Here is a 16,105-nt window from a genome sequence, read left to right as displayed (position 1 = left end):
TTTAAGCTTAGAAAAAAAATTAAGTCTATTTGTTCTTTTAGTTTAGAATTTTATCAGATGGTGCAGAAAACGACATTTTTTCAGCTATAATGTTAATGCTAGACTCATAATTTTCAATTTAAAATTCTATTTAAATTAAAAATTTGTTTTTTTTTTCACCTGGCCACAATACTAGCAAAAGTGGCCAGGAAATTTCCAGATGATTTATGTGTGTACAAAACTATGTAAAAAATAATTGGAAATAAATCATTATTTCATTATTTCATATTAATGAATGGATCTTTTACATCGACTTGTAATTTCAAAACTTATTATATTTCCATACATATTCGATGGAAACTAGTATTATAGGTTTGTAATAAATATATGTATACAAACCTTTTTCTGACGCAATAACTTGGTATTTGTGTTATTAGTTAATGTTTTATACAAAATAGTAAACAGGGATACGTTTGAAAAATATAAAAATAATATAAAGTATTATAAATTAAGGCATAGCTACGATACAATATTCCTTTAAGACATAAATAGCAGCTTTGAAGTTTGACCGAGGTTCAACTTTCGGCTCGGAAAGAAATGTATATGGGCTTTCCCTTCCGTATTGGAAGAATTAACGTTGTACACATATTTGTGTATATTGGTTATTTGGGTGATGTACAAGATTATCTAACGTTCAATCTGTGTATACTTCCTCAAAACATACATATATTTCTACTTTAACCAAATATAGTTGTTAAAAATTAATGTTTTATATCACTTATTTTAAATTTTAAATGGATTGAAGAAATACATTGAAATTTGGTATATGCCTTTGTAATCAAATATTTAATTAAAAGATATATAAATTTTTAACATGTTTTATTTTCTTCCTAAAATATGTATAACATCCCTTTTTTAAATCTTTGAACAAATATATTAAAATACATAATATGATACAAAATCGATTAAGAAATAAGGAATATGATGTGCTTACAAAAAAACAACGTAATCAACTATATCGACTGTTATTATGTGATAGCACTGTTGGTAAAGTTAAAAATCAGCAGTTTTATGTTTTAGCTACTCTAATCAGCTAATTAAAACTTTATAATATTGTTGAATTTTGGTCATAATATCCTTACCTATATTGTTTAGTACTCGGTTTTTAAAAGTGCACTATTTCCATTATTTTTCAAACGATTGTCTTAAACTTGGTACCTTTGGATTTGTAATTAAATTGTATACTAACTTAACTGCAAAAACTGTTACGTGTTTATAAAATGTATTTACAAATTTATTTTCCGAAAGTTTATAAGAAGTCGCCATTTACAAATTAGAATTAAAAAAATATATTTCTATTTATAACATTACTAGCTGACCCAGCGAACTTTGTTCCGCCTTAAAGGCAATATCACATGATCACATTTTGTACTTTTTAAATTAGGATAATTGTAAATAAAAAAATATAATTATTCAATGATTCTTTATTTGCCATTTATTGTAGCACCTTGTGATAAACCATTTTTTGTTTTTTTTTTATTAGGCGCGAAAAAAATAACGCGGAAGGTCTTCCGACCTGTGAACATGCCACATATAATGGACCATGGGAAAAACATGGATGTTCGAGATTAAGACCACAAACTTTTAACGATTGGCCTTGTGACTTATTTACAGTCATGGCGAATGCAAGACGGATCAGAAATTGAAGTCGTTTAAATTGAAATGGCATGTCGGTTGGGATCATCGGGATACTCGGAATGACAACTTCCTCACCTTTGAATTTTCCTTTGAGTATTGTGGCGTAAATAAAATTGTTCATCAATTTACTTACCACCAAATGTGTTCCGTTGCACAGTTTTGGCTGGTTTAAGTTTTTAAGCATGATTACAACAACCAAACTTTAGTTGTAAATTGTGCTGTGGTAAGCCAGGTACATCCAAGGAGTTTAAAAATTCAATTGGATAGTTGGTGGCATCACCTTCATTTGCTACACAGTCAATAGATTTGATAGAATGCAGTGTACCAATGATCTCATTCTGAACTATGTAGTTTAAGTCATCTACATCTTTATTCTTAGCTACCAAAATTGCTCGCTCACTCAACCATTCATTATTTTTGAGGTTAGTAATGATGTTTGGGAATACTTTGTTAATGAGTTCGTCTTTCGATGAGACAAAGTTATAGAAATTCGGAGGAAATGAAATCAATCCGCTCGATTCGTCGACAGGTACTCGACGATTACCGATAGTCAGCAATTGCTCAGAGAAATCTTCAGCAGATGTATCGTTCAACAATGCAACTCTCATGTTTGTTGTCAGCTGAAGTTTCTTAACATAGATTCGATGATTTGAGGCAAGCGTTTATCTCGTCGGCAGCAGTCGATCTGGGAATTACTGGCAATGTTTGGCGGAAATCGCCAGGCAGTAAAATCATTGAGCCTCCAAAACATCTCGAGTCATTACGTAGATCTTGCAATGTTCGGTAGAGTGCTTCCAATGCACGTTTATGCGCGATTGTGCATTCGTCCCAGATGATGATCTTCGATTCTGATAAAACTTTGGCCATAGCGGAGTGCCATATTGCATGTTGGTTTTTCAATATATTCCAGATTTAACGGCAATTTTAATGCAGAATGTGTCGTACGACATCCTTTTAGTAATGTGGCTGCTATTCCAGAAGAAGCAACTGCAACCGCAGTGTTGGATCTTGCACGAACAGTGGCTAAAATTACTGACATGAGGAATGTCTTACCAGTTCCACCAGGGGCATCCAGGAAATAGAAACCACCATTTCCATCATCAGTTGCCTTCATTAATGTATCATAAACTTCCATTTGTTGGGGATTCATCAGGGGTACATTCGTTTGAACTTCTAAATCTAATTCCTGGTGATCATATTTACGTTTCCGTTCCAATTCTCGATTAAATGTGTCATTCATTTCACAATTTGGCACTGGCATTCCTAACCTGACTAATAAACTACCGCATATCAGATAGCACATGTCTTCAATCAAAAGCAAGGCCCTATTATGTATCTCCTAATTCATTTCAAGATTGGGATTTCTTGAATTGACACGAATTTGATGTAAAATATCTTCTGCCATATTATCTTTGTATTTGTGCCATAGGTTAGATGGGTTCGATGGAAAGCATGTCGAAATGATGATAAATAATGTAATCTGACTTGGAGATGCAGAGATAATTGCTTTCAATTGTAAAAATTAAAATTTGAATTGTATTATCTGGATAGTAAAGTCTATGTTTCACAGTGATTGCAGAAACAGTTGAAACAAAATTTGCTGTTTCTCTTAAGCTTTCAAACTATAAGTGTAAAGAAATGTAAAATAGTAATTAAATGATATAAACATATGTTTCTTTTGTCGCATTATACATGTTTACAAAGAACAGCTGATTAAATTTGAAAAGGCTCTTTCACTTAATAACATATGTTTGCTGCAATGCATTTCTTACGGGTATTTCTGTAACTTTTAGAGACCAGTGGGGCGGAATCCTGAATCGGGAACGGGATAAAAAGTATCCTATGTTCTTATCCCAGTTCTTAGCTACCTCCCTACCAATTTTCAGCCAAATCGGATCAGGCGTTCTTGACTTATAAATAGTGTAACTAACACGACTTTCTTTTATATATATAGATTTAAAAATTTACATTTTATTACAACAAGCCGTTCTAAAATTTAAAATAGTAAGTAAAAAATATAGACGCTATATTGGATAATTATTAAGTTTTGTAAAGTTTGAGTGTAAAATGTGTGTGTATATATAAAACATGAAAAACTTTAAATTTAACATACCAAAAATAGTAAAGGTGTGTAATATTTCATCATATTACTTACATAAAGAGAACTACTTAGGGGTTCCTAGTGGCGGGGAGAGAACAGGTGTCTGGTAAGATTGAAAGATAGATTTTTGAAGAGTGTTAGGTGGTGGGAAAGCACAATGGCGGTAGGCGGGATTTTTAAAGCAATATTCCTTTGGTTATGTTTTAACGACTGATAGGAATTAAATGCTTGTATCTGCATTTTTTCCAATATTCAATGACTTTGCCCATAATTTATTGGGATATTTATCCAAGAATCTTGTTCTTAGATCTTGTAGTTTTTGTGTAACATAGTGACATTGGTACGTTTATTATGACTATATATAGACTAGATAATGATTATAAGACTTTAACCTAAATTTTAATTAATCCAAAAAAGGCCATTACCTATAATTAATTTAAATCGCTTACGTCCTATAACTCACAAACATTCAAACGACGATAGCCACATGTAGCGTTTTTAAAGCTAAATTGGTTTATATTTTTTTATTGAAACTTAAATTAAATAAAAATTTTGGGATCGAAATATTGGGATTTAATTTAATTTTAGATTAGATTGTGAAAATTCAGGGTAAAAACGAACATGTAATCCTTTGGCAAGTTAGTACTGGTAGTTTTAAATTGTTAGGAAGGCAGGTTGACTGCTTTGAATTGATTAGAACTTGTCTTGTTGCAACTATTGTTCTCCTTGTTTGATACAGCTGGACCAATGGGAGAACACCGCGGATTTCCTGCATAGTTCATTAGAAAGAGAAGTATTTAAGCCCCGCTCATAATTTTCGCCCTTCTTTTGGTCATTTTCGTGAGTTAAGTTGATTAGAGTGCGCCGTGTTTCTTATTTTTTTTCCGCGAGGGATTTCGAGGTAAGCACCCAATTTATTGTACGTTTTATTCAAATAGTCTTCCTGACCTGATATTAAATTAATTTTGTTGTCTTTTTTATAGGAAAAAATTAAATTCATAGAAACTACAGAGCAATCTGAATAACTAATTCAAGGTGAATTAAAATTGAACTTTCTTAATAACTTTAATTGAAAGTTGGAAATTTAGTAATTTATTAATATTTAACTGGAACCGTTTTACTGTGATTTATTATTAATTGGAAATTAATTGAACATTATTAATTGTTTGAGAGAGTTGTAATTTGAATTGCAAAGACTTGAAAGTTGAGGTTTAACTAGTGTAAAGAGAAGTTTATTTTTTTTTAGTTATTGTCAGTTTACTTAGAAGTGAACATTTTTATTGTAGTTATTTCCAAGTGGTAGTGGATTTTTATTTTAAAACTTTTTATTTTATTTTAGAAGAGAGCTCTGATTTTTAGTTTGATATATTTGATTAATATTTTTATTTCTTGCCAAAGGAACTTTTAAATTTACTAAACGGTTTGTCAATTCTTTGTGGAAAATAGAGTGATGAAAATTCTGAAATTTTGAACTTATTAACTTATTATTTGCCAGTTTAAAATGAATCCATTGTTTTTATTTAGAACTGTGGTTTTTATTTAAAACAAACCAGACAATATTTATTAGTTAAACAATTCAGTAATAAATTGTACTGAATATTCACTAGGAGCTTACTAATAATAAAATATTTTATATCGTCTTCGATGTCTCATTGATAATTGAAATAAATACTCTGGAATATTAATATCTACAACCCAAGTCGTTATACCACAGTTGAGTGGTTTTTAATTAAAGATAATTAGCACTCATCCGGAATAATAGGCGAAAAGCTTTTATATCTCAAGTAATTGTTATTTATTAGGTTATCCACCGGTAACAGTCGGAAATTTACTTTTTCAGGTGTAATAAATGAACATCCAAATTGTTACATTTGATTTGACAAAATAATTTCTCAGATTTACAATCAACACCTTTTACAGTAAGTGTCAATATTTATTACGAAAATATAGCAAATGATGTTTAATTTTATAAGGTGAATGTGAACACATTAAAAGTATATTTTGCAGTTTATATATATCTTGATTAGACTTTTATGTTTAATAAAATAACGTTCGGCTCATAAACTATTTAAAATGTTTTGAATCGATGCGGAAAATATTTTATTTCATAGAGCATGTGGAAACATTTATGTCACACATTCACTTCATTTTTTACTAGGATAATATAACACCATACCTCACCCGATATCTATTATGATATGTATTATATAAAACTGCCAGTAGGAATACCTTAATACCATACATTATAAATTCTGCATGTACAAACCATTGACTGTGTTTAACAAATAAATACTGGAAGATCTGACATCTGGCACTTCTCATTACAAAGTAATTTACAAAAACCATGGGTTTAAAACGTTATTTTGGTTAAAACATTTATTTTCGGTCTCATACTTACAATATTACAAAATTATATGGTATTAAATAAAATTTCTGTTGATTTTTTATGAAAGGGCTGTTTATTAGAATTGATTATCTGCATAAAAGCACTATTAAGATGATTTAGGACTAAGTAAAATTTATGTAATGTGAAAATAATTTACATTATATATATTTATTTATAGCAACAAAAAAAAACCTGTAATAGTTATTATGTATTACATTAAGTAGGGTAAGATAAATACTTTTGCTTAGATTTTAAACAAGCCTAAACGATATAGCATACTGTTTATAAATATATACAAACATATTTTGAAGTATTATACGTATAATTTAACACAAATGCCGTAATGATACAGAAATCTAGAAAAATATAACTCACGAGATGAACAAAAGTTTTGCACTATAATTTATTTAAATGCATAGCAAAATATAAATTTTCATACATAGTATTATTATTTATTCAAATTATATGATTTGTATATTATCAATATGTATTAACAGTTTATTAAAAAGAGGCATTTCTAGTTAAATGTATCCATGAACATTGCAACTGATCAGCACATAATGGATTCCAATGTTAGGAGAGTTGTGCGGTGTTGAGGTGTATGGGATAGTGTTTCCGTAGCACAATGTATATACTGATTGATATCATTGATAATTTATTCGCCTTAAGTAATCAAGGTTACTGCAATATATTCAATTGCATATCGGCAAGACTGTACTATCTATTGAATCAACACTTCCCACCATAGCTGCGTTTAGCGTTAAATAATTGTACATGGCAAATAGCTGGTTAGTGTTGTCTATTTTGGACTATATATTATTGACTATATTATATGCCATGTCTGCTATGGCAGTTCTGCATTTTATTGCTTCACTATGCCACGAATACAGTCCTTCAGTTCATCTTCGGGCTTTAACTTTATAAACCTTTGGTTTGAGGAAACTCATAGGAAACTTTTACTTGTGGACATATCAGGAGATCGTGGTGGCCACATGATATCCTATCACACAAACTGTCAGTTGCAGCTGTTTTAACCCGCATAACGGCATGCAAACTAACCACACAGTTCGTAGTCTGTGTTTGTGGTCCTAGCGCTACAGCTGTGAACTGTAAATGACAGAAATTACTGTAAGTAAAGATAATTCTTTTTTCCCTGATATATATATTATATTATGTATATTTTCCTCCTCGAACATCACCTAACACTTTCCTAAATATTTTTTGTTACATTTCGACTTTGGTACTGCACAGAGAACTCTGCATTTTTTATACGATAGCCTGAGTTTCTGTGTGTTCATGTACTAAAAATTAATCACAATAGTCATTATACTTCAAGTATAATTAGTTAAATCCCTCCCTCAGATGTAATATGTTAACTTATAAAGGTAAGATACACGACGAAACGCTCTATGCTGTTGTACGCAATAGCCTGAATTGTTCTAATATCTCGAGTCCAAAATGGCTGTAGGAACAAAATTGGCAGGTTTAAACAATTGCATATTACAATGTCATTGGTGTAATTTTGTATCCTATTTGTGATATTACCCTATATAGTTTCAATCGTTAGAAGTTAGTAACATAATGCAGGTACAAATATACCGTTAACACGTAAAAAAGGAAGTGTTAAATTTCTTAGAGCATTTTTTGTCACATGATTAGTTGCTCTGACCGCTTGAATCTGCTGTTATTTGAAGACTGAAGACCTTGGGCTTAAGATTGTTAAGCCCCCGAACCAGAGCTTTCCCGGATAAATTGTATACTGCGGTGGTTCTTGTGCTGCACACCGACACAGTGCCCTATGTTAAAACATATGTCACTGTTTGGAACATGGTATAGTCTAGTTTTGGAATTGATAGTTTTTGGGTGGTTTTCCTTTAAAATTACTACCACTGTGCTAGGTAACTGGCTAACTTGGGAATATATGCTAAGACACAGGGGTACTACCACTCTGCTATGTAACTGGCTGACTTGGAAATAGATGCTAAGAAACAGGGGTACTACCACTGTGCTATGTAACTGGCTAATTTGGGAATAGATGCTAAGACACAGGGGTACTACCACCACTGTGCTATGTAACTGGCTGACTTGGGAATAGATGCTAAGACACAGCGGTACTACCACTCTGCTATGTAACTGGCTGACTTGGAAATAGATGCTAAGACACAGGGGTACTACCACTGTGCTATGTAACTGGCTGACTTGGGAATAGATGCTAAGACACAGGGGTACTACCACTGTGCTATGTAACTGGCTGACTTGGAAATAGATGCTAAGACACAGGGGTACTACCACTGTGCTATGTAACTGGCTGACTTGGGAATAGCTGCTAAGACACAGGGGTACTACCACTGTGCTATGTAACTGGCTAACTTGGGAATAGATGCTAAGACACAGGGGTACTACCACTCTGCTATGTAACTGGCTGACTTGGAAATAGATGCTAAGACACAGGGGTACTACCACTGTGCTATGTAACTGGCTAACTTGGGAATAGATGCTAAGACACAGGGGTACTACCACTCTACTATGTAACTGGCTGACTTGGAAATAGATGCTAAGACACAGCGGTACTACCACTGTGCTATGTAACTGGCTAACTTGGGAATATATGCTAAGACACAGGGGTACTACCACTCTGCTATGTAACTGGCTGACTTGGAAATAGATGCTAAGACACAGGGGTTAGACTGGCTGCTAAGACACAGTACCACTGTGCTATGTAACTGGCTGTATGCTATGTAACTGGCTGACTTGGGAATAGCTGCTAAGACAAAGGGGTACCACCACTGTGCTATGCAACTGGCTGACTTGGAAATAGATGCTAAGACAAAGGGGTACCACCACTGTGCTATGCAACTGGCTGACTTGGAAATAGATGCTAAGACACAAGCGTACTACCACTGTGCTATGTAACTGGCTAACTTGGGAATAGATGCTAAGACACAGGGGTACTACCACTGTGCTATGTAACTGGCTGACTTTGAAATAGATGCTTAAGACACAGGGGTACTAACCACTGTGCTATGTAACTGGCTGACTTGGGAATAGATGCTAAGACACAGGGGTACTACCACTGTGCTATGTAACTGGCTGACTTGGAAATAGATGCTAAGACACAGGGGTACTACCACTGTGCTATGTAACTGGCTGACTTGGGAATAGATGCTAAGACACAGCGGTACTACCACTCTGCTATGTAACTGGCTGACTTGGAAATAGATGCTAAGACACAGGGGTACTACCACTGTGCTATGTAACTGGCTAACTTGGGAATAGATGCTAAGACACAGGGGTACTACCACTGTGCTATGTAACTGGCTGACTTGGAAATAGATGCTAAAACACAGAGGTACTACCACTGTGCTATGTAACTGGCTAACTTGGGAATAGATGCTAAGACACAGGGGTACTACCACTGTGCTATGTAACTGGCTAACTTGGAAATGGATGCTAAGACACAGGGGTACTACCACTCTGCTATGTAACTGGCTGACTTGGGAATAGCTGCTAAGACAAAGGGGTACCACCACTGTGCTATGCAACTGGCTGACTTGGGAATAGCTGCTAAGACAAAGGGGTACCACCACTGTGCTATGCAACTGGCTGACTTGGGAATAGATGCTAAGACACAAGCGTACTACCACTGTGCTATGTAACTGGCTAACTTGGGAATAGATGCTAAGACACAGCGGTACTACCACTCTGCTATGTAACTGGCTGACTTGGAAATAGATGCTAAGACACAGGGGTACTACCATTGTGCTATGTAACTGGCTAACTTGGGAATAGATGCTAAGACACAGGGGTACTACCACTGTGCTATGTAACTGGCTGACTTGGAAATAGATGCTTAGACACAGGGGTACTACCACTGTGCTATGTAACTGGCTGACTTGGAATAGATGCTAAGACACAGGGGTACTACCACTGTGCTATGTAACTGGCTGACTTGGGAATAGCTGCTAAGACACAGGGGTACTACTACTGTGCTATGTAACTGGCTGACTTGGGAATAGATGCTAAGACACAGCGGTACTACCACTCTGCTATGTAACTGGCTGACTTGGAAATAGATGCTAAGACACAGGGGTACTACCACTGTGCTATGTAACTGGCTGACTTGGGAATAGATGCTAAGACACAGGGGTACTACCACTGTGCTATGTAACTGGCTGACTTGGAAATAGATGCTAAGACACAGGGGTACTACCACTGTGCTATGTAACTGGCTGACTTGGGAATAGCTGCTAAGACATAGGGGTACTACCACTGTGCTATGTAACTGGCTAACTTGGGAATAGATGCTAAGACACAGGGGTACTATCACTCTGCTATGTAACTGGCTGACTTGGAAATAGATGCTAAGACACAGGGGTACTACCACTGTGCTATGTAACTGGCTAACTTGGGAATAGATGCTAAGACACAGGGGTACTACCACTCTACTATGTAACTGGCTGACTTGGAAATAGATGCTAAGACACAGCGGTTCTACCACTGTGCTATGTAACTGGCTAACTTGGGAATATATGCTAAGACACAGGGGTACTACCACTCTGCTATGTAACTGGCTGACTTGGAAATAGATGCTAAGACACAGGGGTACTACCACTGTGCTATGTAACTGGCTAACTTGGGAATAGATGCTAAGACACAGCGGTACTACCACTCTGCTATGTAACTGGCTGACTTGGAAATAGATGCTAAGACACAGGGGTACTACCATTGTGCTATGTAACTGGCTAACTTGGGAATAGATGCTAAGACACAGGGGTACTACCACTGTGCTATGTAACTGGCTGACTTGGAAATAGATGCTAAAACACAGAGGTACTACCACTGTGCTATGTAACTGGCTAACTTGGGAATAGATGCTAAGACACAGGGGTACTACCACTGTGCTATGTAACTGGCTAACTTGGAAATGGATGCTAAGACACAGGGGTACTACCACTCTGCTATGTAACTGGCTGACTTGGGAATAGCTGCTAAGACAAAGGGGTACCACCACTGTGCTATGCAACTGGCTGACTTGGGAATAGATGCTAAGACAAAGGGGTACCACCACTGTGCTATGCAACTGGCTGACTTGGAAATAGATGCTAAGACACAAGCGTACTACCACTGTGCTATGTAACTGGCTAACTTGGGAATAGATGCTAAGACACAGGGGTACTACCACTGTGCTATGTAACTGGCTGACTTTGAAATAGATGCTTAGACACAGGGGTACTACCACTGTGCTATGTAACTGGCTGACTTGGGAATAGATGCTAAGACACAGGGGTACTACCACTGTGCTATGTAACTGGCTGACTTGGAAATAGATGCTAAGACACAGGGGTACTACCACTGTGCTATGTAACTGGCTGACTTGGGAATAGATGCTAAGACACAGCGGTACTACCACTCTGCTATGTAACTGGCTGACTTGGAAATAGATGCTAAGACACAGGGGTACTACCACTGTGCTATGTAACTGGCTGACTTGGGAATAGATGCTAAGACACAGGGGTACTACCACTGTGCTATGTAACTGGCTGACTTGGAAATAGATGCTAAGACACAGGGGTACTACCACTGTGCTATGTAACTGGCTGACTTGGAAATAGCTGCTAAGACACAGGGGTACTACCACTGTGCTATGTAACTGGCTAACTTGGAAATGGATGCTAAGACACAGGGGTACTACCACTCTGCTATGTAACTGGCTGACTTGGGAATAGCTGCTAAGACAAAGGGGTACCACTACTGTGCTATGCAACTGGCTGACTTGGGAATAGCTGCTAAGACAAAGGGGTACCACCACTGTGCTATGCAACTGGCTGACTTGGGAATAGATGCTAAGACACAAGGGTACTACCACTGTGCTATGTAACTGGCTAACTTGGGAATAGATGCGAAGACACAGCGGTACTACCACTCTGCTATGTAACTGGCTGACTTGGAAATAGATGCTAAGACACAGGGGTACTACCATTGTGCTATGTAACTGGCTAACTTGGGAATATATGCTAAGACACAGGGGTACTACCACTGTGCTATGTAACTGGCTGACTTGGAAATAGATGCTTAGACACAGGGGTACTACCACTGTGCTATGTAACTGGCTGACTTGGAAATAGATGCTAAGACACAGGGGTACTACCACTGTGCTATGTAACTGGCTGACTTGGGAATAGCTGCTAAGACAAAGGGGTACCACTACTGTGCTATGCAACTGGCTGACTTGGGAATGCACCTATTGTAGGAGACTAAACTTTCCTGGCTAAGACGATCTGAAATGCTAACAACTAGGCTCTCTCTTCATATTTCTATTGAAATAGTAAAAATTACAAAGTTGCTACTGTCGATATAATATAATATACACGTATAAGTTTGAAAACTCTTCCTTGGTCAAAAACGACTACTTTAAGCCATTATAATTTACTTCTGATGTAAATTAAAGATTGAATTACAATTTGTCTCGATCAAGAATATATAAACATACGTCAGTTGTAAATTTATACTTCAGACATCAATCCACTAATCCCGGCTTTTATAATTCAAATCTGCTGTAAATTGTATCCGGCGTTGTAGTAGCTGTCCCTTTGTTACTCCAAACAAGAAAGTATATACCTGTACATTCGTTGATATACGTGTAATGTGTTTTCAATGCATAAAGTCTCTTAAGTGCTTATACACATCTGTGTTAAATTTAAGCGTTCAAGAATAGTGGGTAGTCGAAAATCCAAATATAGTTTTCTGGGAGTTCCTTGTCGATAGTTGATGGTCATGAAAAATCTTTAATTGGTCTGGTGAGAGCTTAAGCAACGTATATTTTTAGTTTCGTAACTATGAAGGCCGAGAGTTTTAAACACAAAGGTCTTTTAGGAATTTACATTCCCATTAAAACCTCTATGGGTTGTTTATCTGCATGAAAATCCTTATTGTTTTGTGAGTTTTTGTCAAATTCTATCTTTATACTGGGAAATCGGGAATTAGCTAAATCAAAAATATAATTTTCTAGGAGTTGCAATTTTTATCTCATATGTGTGTCATTGATGTTAATATAAAATAGTATATATTCATGTTGGGAGCATACAAAACGGGTGTGTAGCATTTAATCTTTCTGGGACATTGAAAACTAGATAATGAGCTCCTTTTCCACCCCTATAGATGTTTGATCTTTATCGGAATGTTTTAATTTCCCTATCTAGGTCACGAGGCGTACGTGTGCCAAATTTAAACTTGCCGTACTATATATAATTAGTCAATTAGCGGTAGTAATGAGTTAATGAGTAGTAAGTGAAGAAGAAGATAACTACCTCATCAATAGGTGTAACATTACTTCGTAATAGCAGTACCCAATGTTAGCTGGCAATGTTCTATTATCTTCATATAATTTTCTACTATCATTTTTATGTATTTATATGCATAACGGATATCTCATCTTCTTGTATAACTTATAAAATATAAATGGAGGAAGTTGAATGTTTTTTTCTAATACCTACTGTACATACATAGCAGCATGGTGGCTTAAGCTCTATCAATGAAAGTACTATAGGGTCACTAGTTTGCCTTTAAAATTCACTTTATTAAAACGCTGGAAAGGAAAAACCGCCATAATTAAATTTATTTCCCAATTCAATTTCTGTACATTTTAGATAACATCCCGACAGTGACCATTACTCACTGTGCACTTGTACTTTTTATTGCTGAACTGCGACGGATGTCTAACTATCACTGGTAGTGTGTGGTAACTAAAGAAAATTTATGGTTCTTATTATATTCTACAGTATTCCTCATTTAACAAGACTACAATATACAGTGCTGGCCATTACTCACTGTGCACTTGTACTTTTTATTGCTGAACTGCGATGGATGTCTAACTATCACTGGTAGTGTGTGGTAACTAAAGAAAATTTATGGTTCTTATTATATTCTACAGTATTCCTCATTTAACAAGACTACAATATACAGTGCTGGCCATTACTCACTGTGCACTTGTACTTTTTATTGCTGAACTGCGATGGATGTCTAACTATCACTGGTAGTGTGTGGTAACTAAAGACAATTTATGGTTCTTATTATATTCTACAGTATTCCTCATTTAACAAGACTACAATATACAGTGCTGGCCATTACTCACTGTGCACTTGTACTTTTTATTGCTGAACTGCGATGGATGTCTAACTATCACTGGTAGTGTGTGGTAACTAAAGACAATTTATGGTTCTTATTATATTCTACAGTATTCCTCATTTAACAAGACTACAATATACAGTGCTGGCCATTACTCACTGTGCACTTGTACTTTTTATTGCTGAACTGCGATGGATGTCTAACTATCACTGGTAGTGTGTGGTAACTAAAGACAATTTATGGTTCTTATTATATTCTACAGTATTCCTCATTTAACAAGACTACAATATACAGTGCTGGCCATTACTCACTGTGCACTTGTACTTTTTATTGCTGAACTGCGATGGATGTCTAACTATCACTGGTAGTGTGTGGTAACTAAAGACAATTTATGGTTCTTATTATATTCTACAGTATTCCTCATTTAACAAGACTACAATATACAGTGCTGGCCATTACTCACTGTGCACTTGTACTTTTTATTGCTGAACTGCGATGGATGTCTAACTATCACTGGTAGTGTGTGGTAACTAAAGACAATTTATGGTTCTTATTATATTCTACAGTATTCCTCATTTAACAAGACTACAATATACAGTGCTGGCTATTACTCACTGTGCACTTGTACTTTTTATTGATGAACTGCGATGGATGTCTAACTATCACTGGTAGTGTGTGGTAACTAAAGACAATTTATGGTTCTTATTATATTCTACAGTATTCCTCATTTAACAAGACTACAATATACAGTGCTGGCCATTACTCACTGTGCACTTGTACTTTTTATTGCTGAACTGCGATGGATGTCTAACTATCACTGGTAGTGTGTGGTAACTAAAGACAATTTATGGTTCTTATTATATTCTACAGTATTCCTCATTTAACAAGACTACAATATACAGTGCTGGCCATTACTCACTGTGCACTTGTACTTTTTATTGCTGAACTGCGATGGATGTCTAACTATCACTGGTAGTGTGTGGTAACTAAAGACAATTTATGGTTCTTATTATATTCTACAGTATTCCTCATTTAACAAGACTACAATATACAGTGCTGGCCATCACTCACTGTGCACTTGTACTTTTTATTGCTGAACTGCGATGGATGTCTAACTATCACTAGTGCAGGCTTATTATATTCTTCAGTATTCCTCATTTAACAAGACTACAATATACAGTGCTGGCCATTACTCACTGTGCACTTGTACTTTTTATTGAACTGCGATGGATGTCTAACTATCACCGTTAGTGTGTGGTAACCAAAGACAATTTATGGATGACTACAATATACAGTGCTGGCCATTACTCACTGTGCACTTGTACTTTTTATTGCTGAACTGCGATGGATGTCTAACTATCACTGGTAGTGTGTGGTAACCAAAGACAATTTATGGTTCTTATTATATTCTACAGTATTCCTCATTTAACAAGACTACAATATACAGTGCTGGCCATTACTCACTGTGCACTTGTACTTTTTATTGCTGAAATGCGATGGATGTCTAACTAGACAATTTATGGTTCTTATTATATTCTACAGTATTATTTAACAAGACTACAATATACAGTGCTGGCTATTACTCACTGTGCACTTGTACTTTTTATAACTGCGATGGATGTCTAACTTGTACTAAAGACAATTTATGGTTTCTTATTATATTCGACAGTATTCCTCATTTAACAAGACTACAATATACAGTGCTGGCCATTACTCACTGTGCACTTGTACTTTTTATTGCTGAACTGCGACGGATGTCTAACTATCACTGGTAGTGTGTGGTAACTAAAGAAAATTTATGGTTCTTATTATATTCT

This window comes from Homalodisca vitripennis, chromosome 1 (assembly GCF_021130785.1).
Source record: "Homalodisca vitripennis isolate AUS2020 chromosome 1, UT_GWSS_2.1, whole genome shotgun sequence".
Lineage (NCBI taxonomy): Eukaryota > Metazoa > Arthropoda > Insecta > Hemiptera > Cicadellidae > Homalodisca > Homalodisca vitripennis.
The sequence above is the reverse complement of the archived record's forward strand: the minus strand, read 5'-3'. Positions refer to the sequence as shown.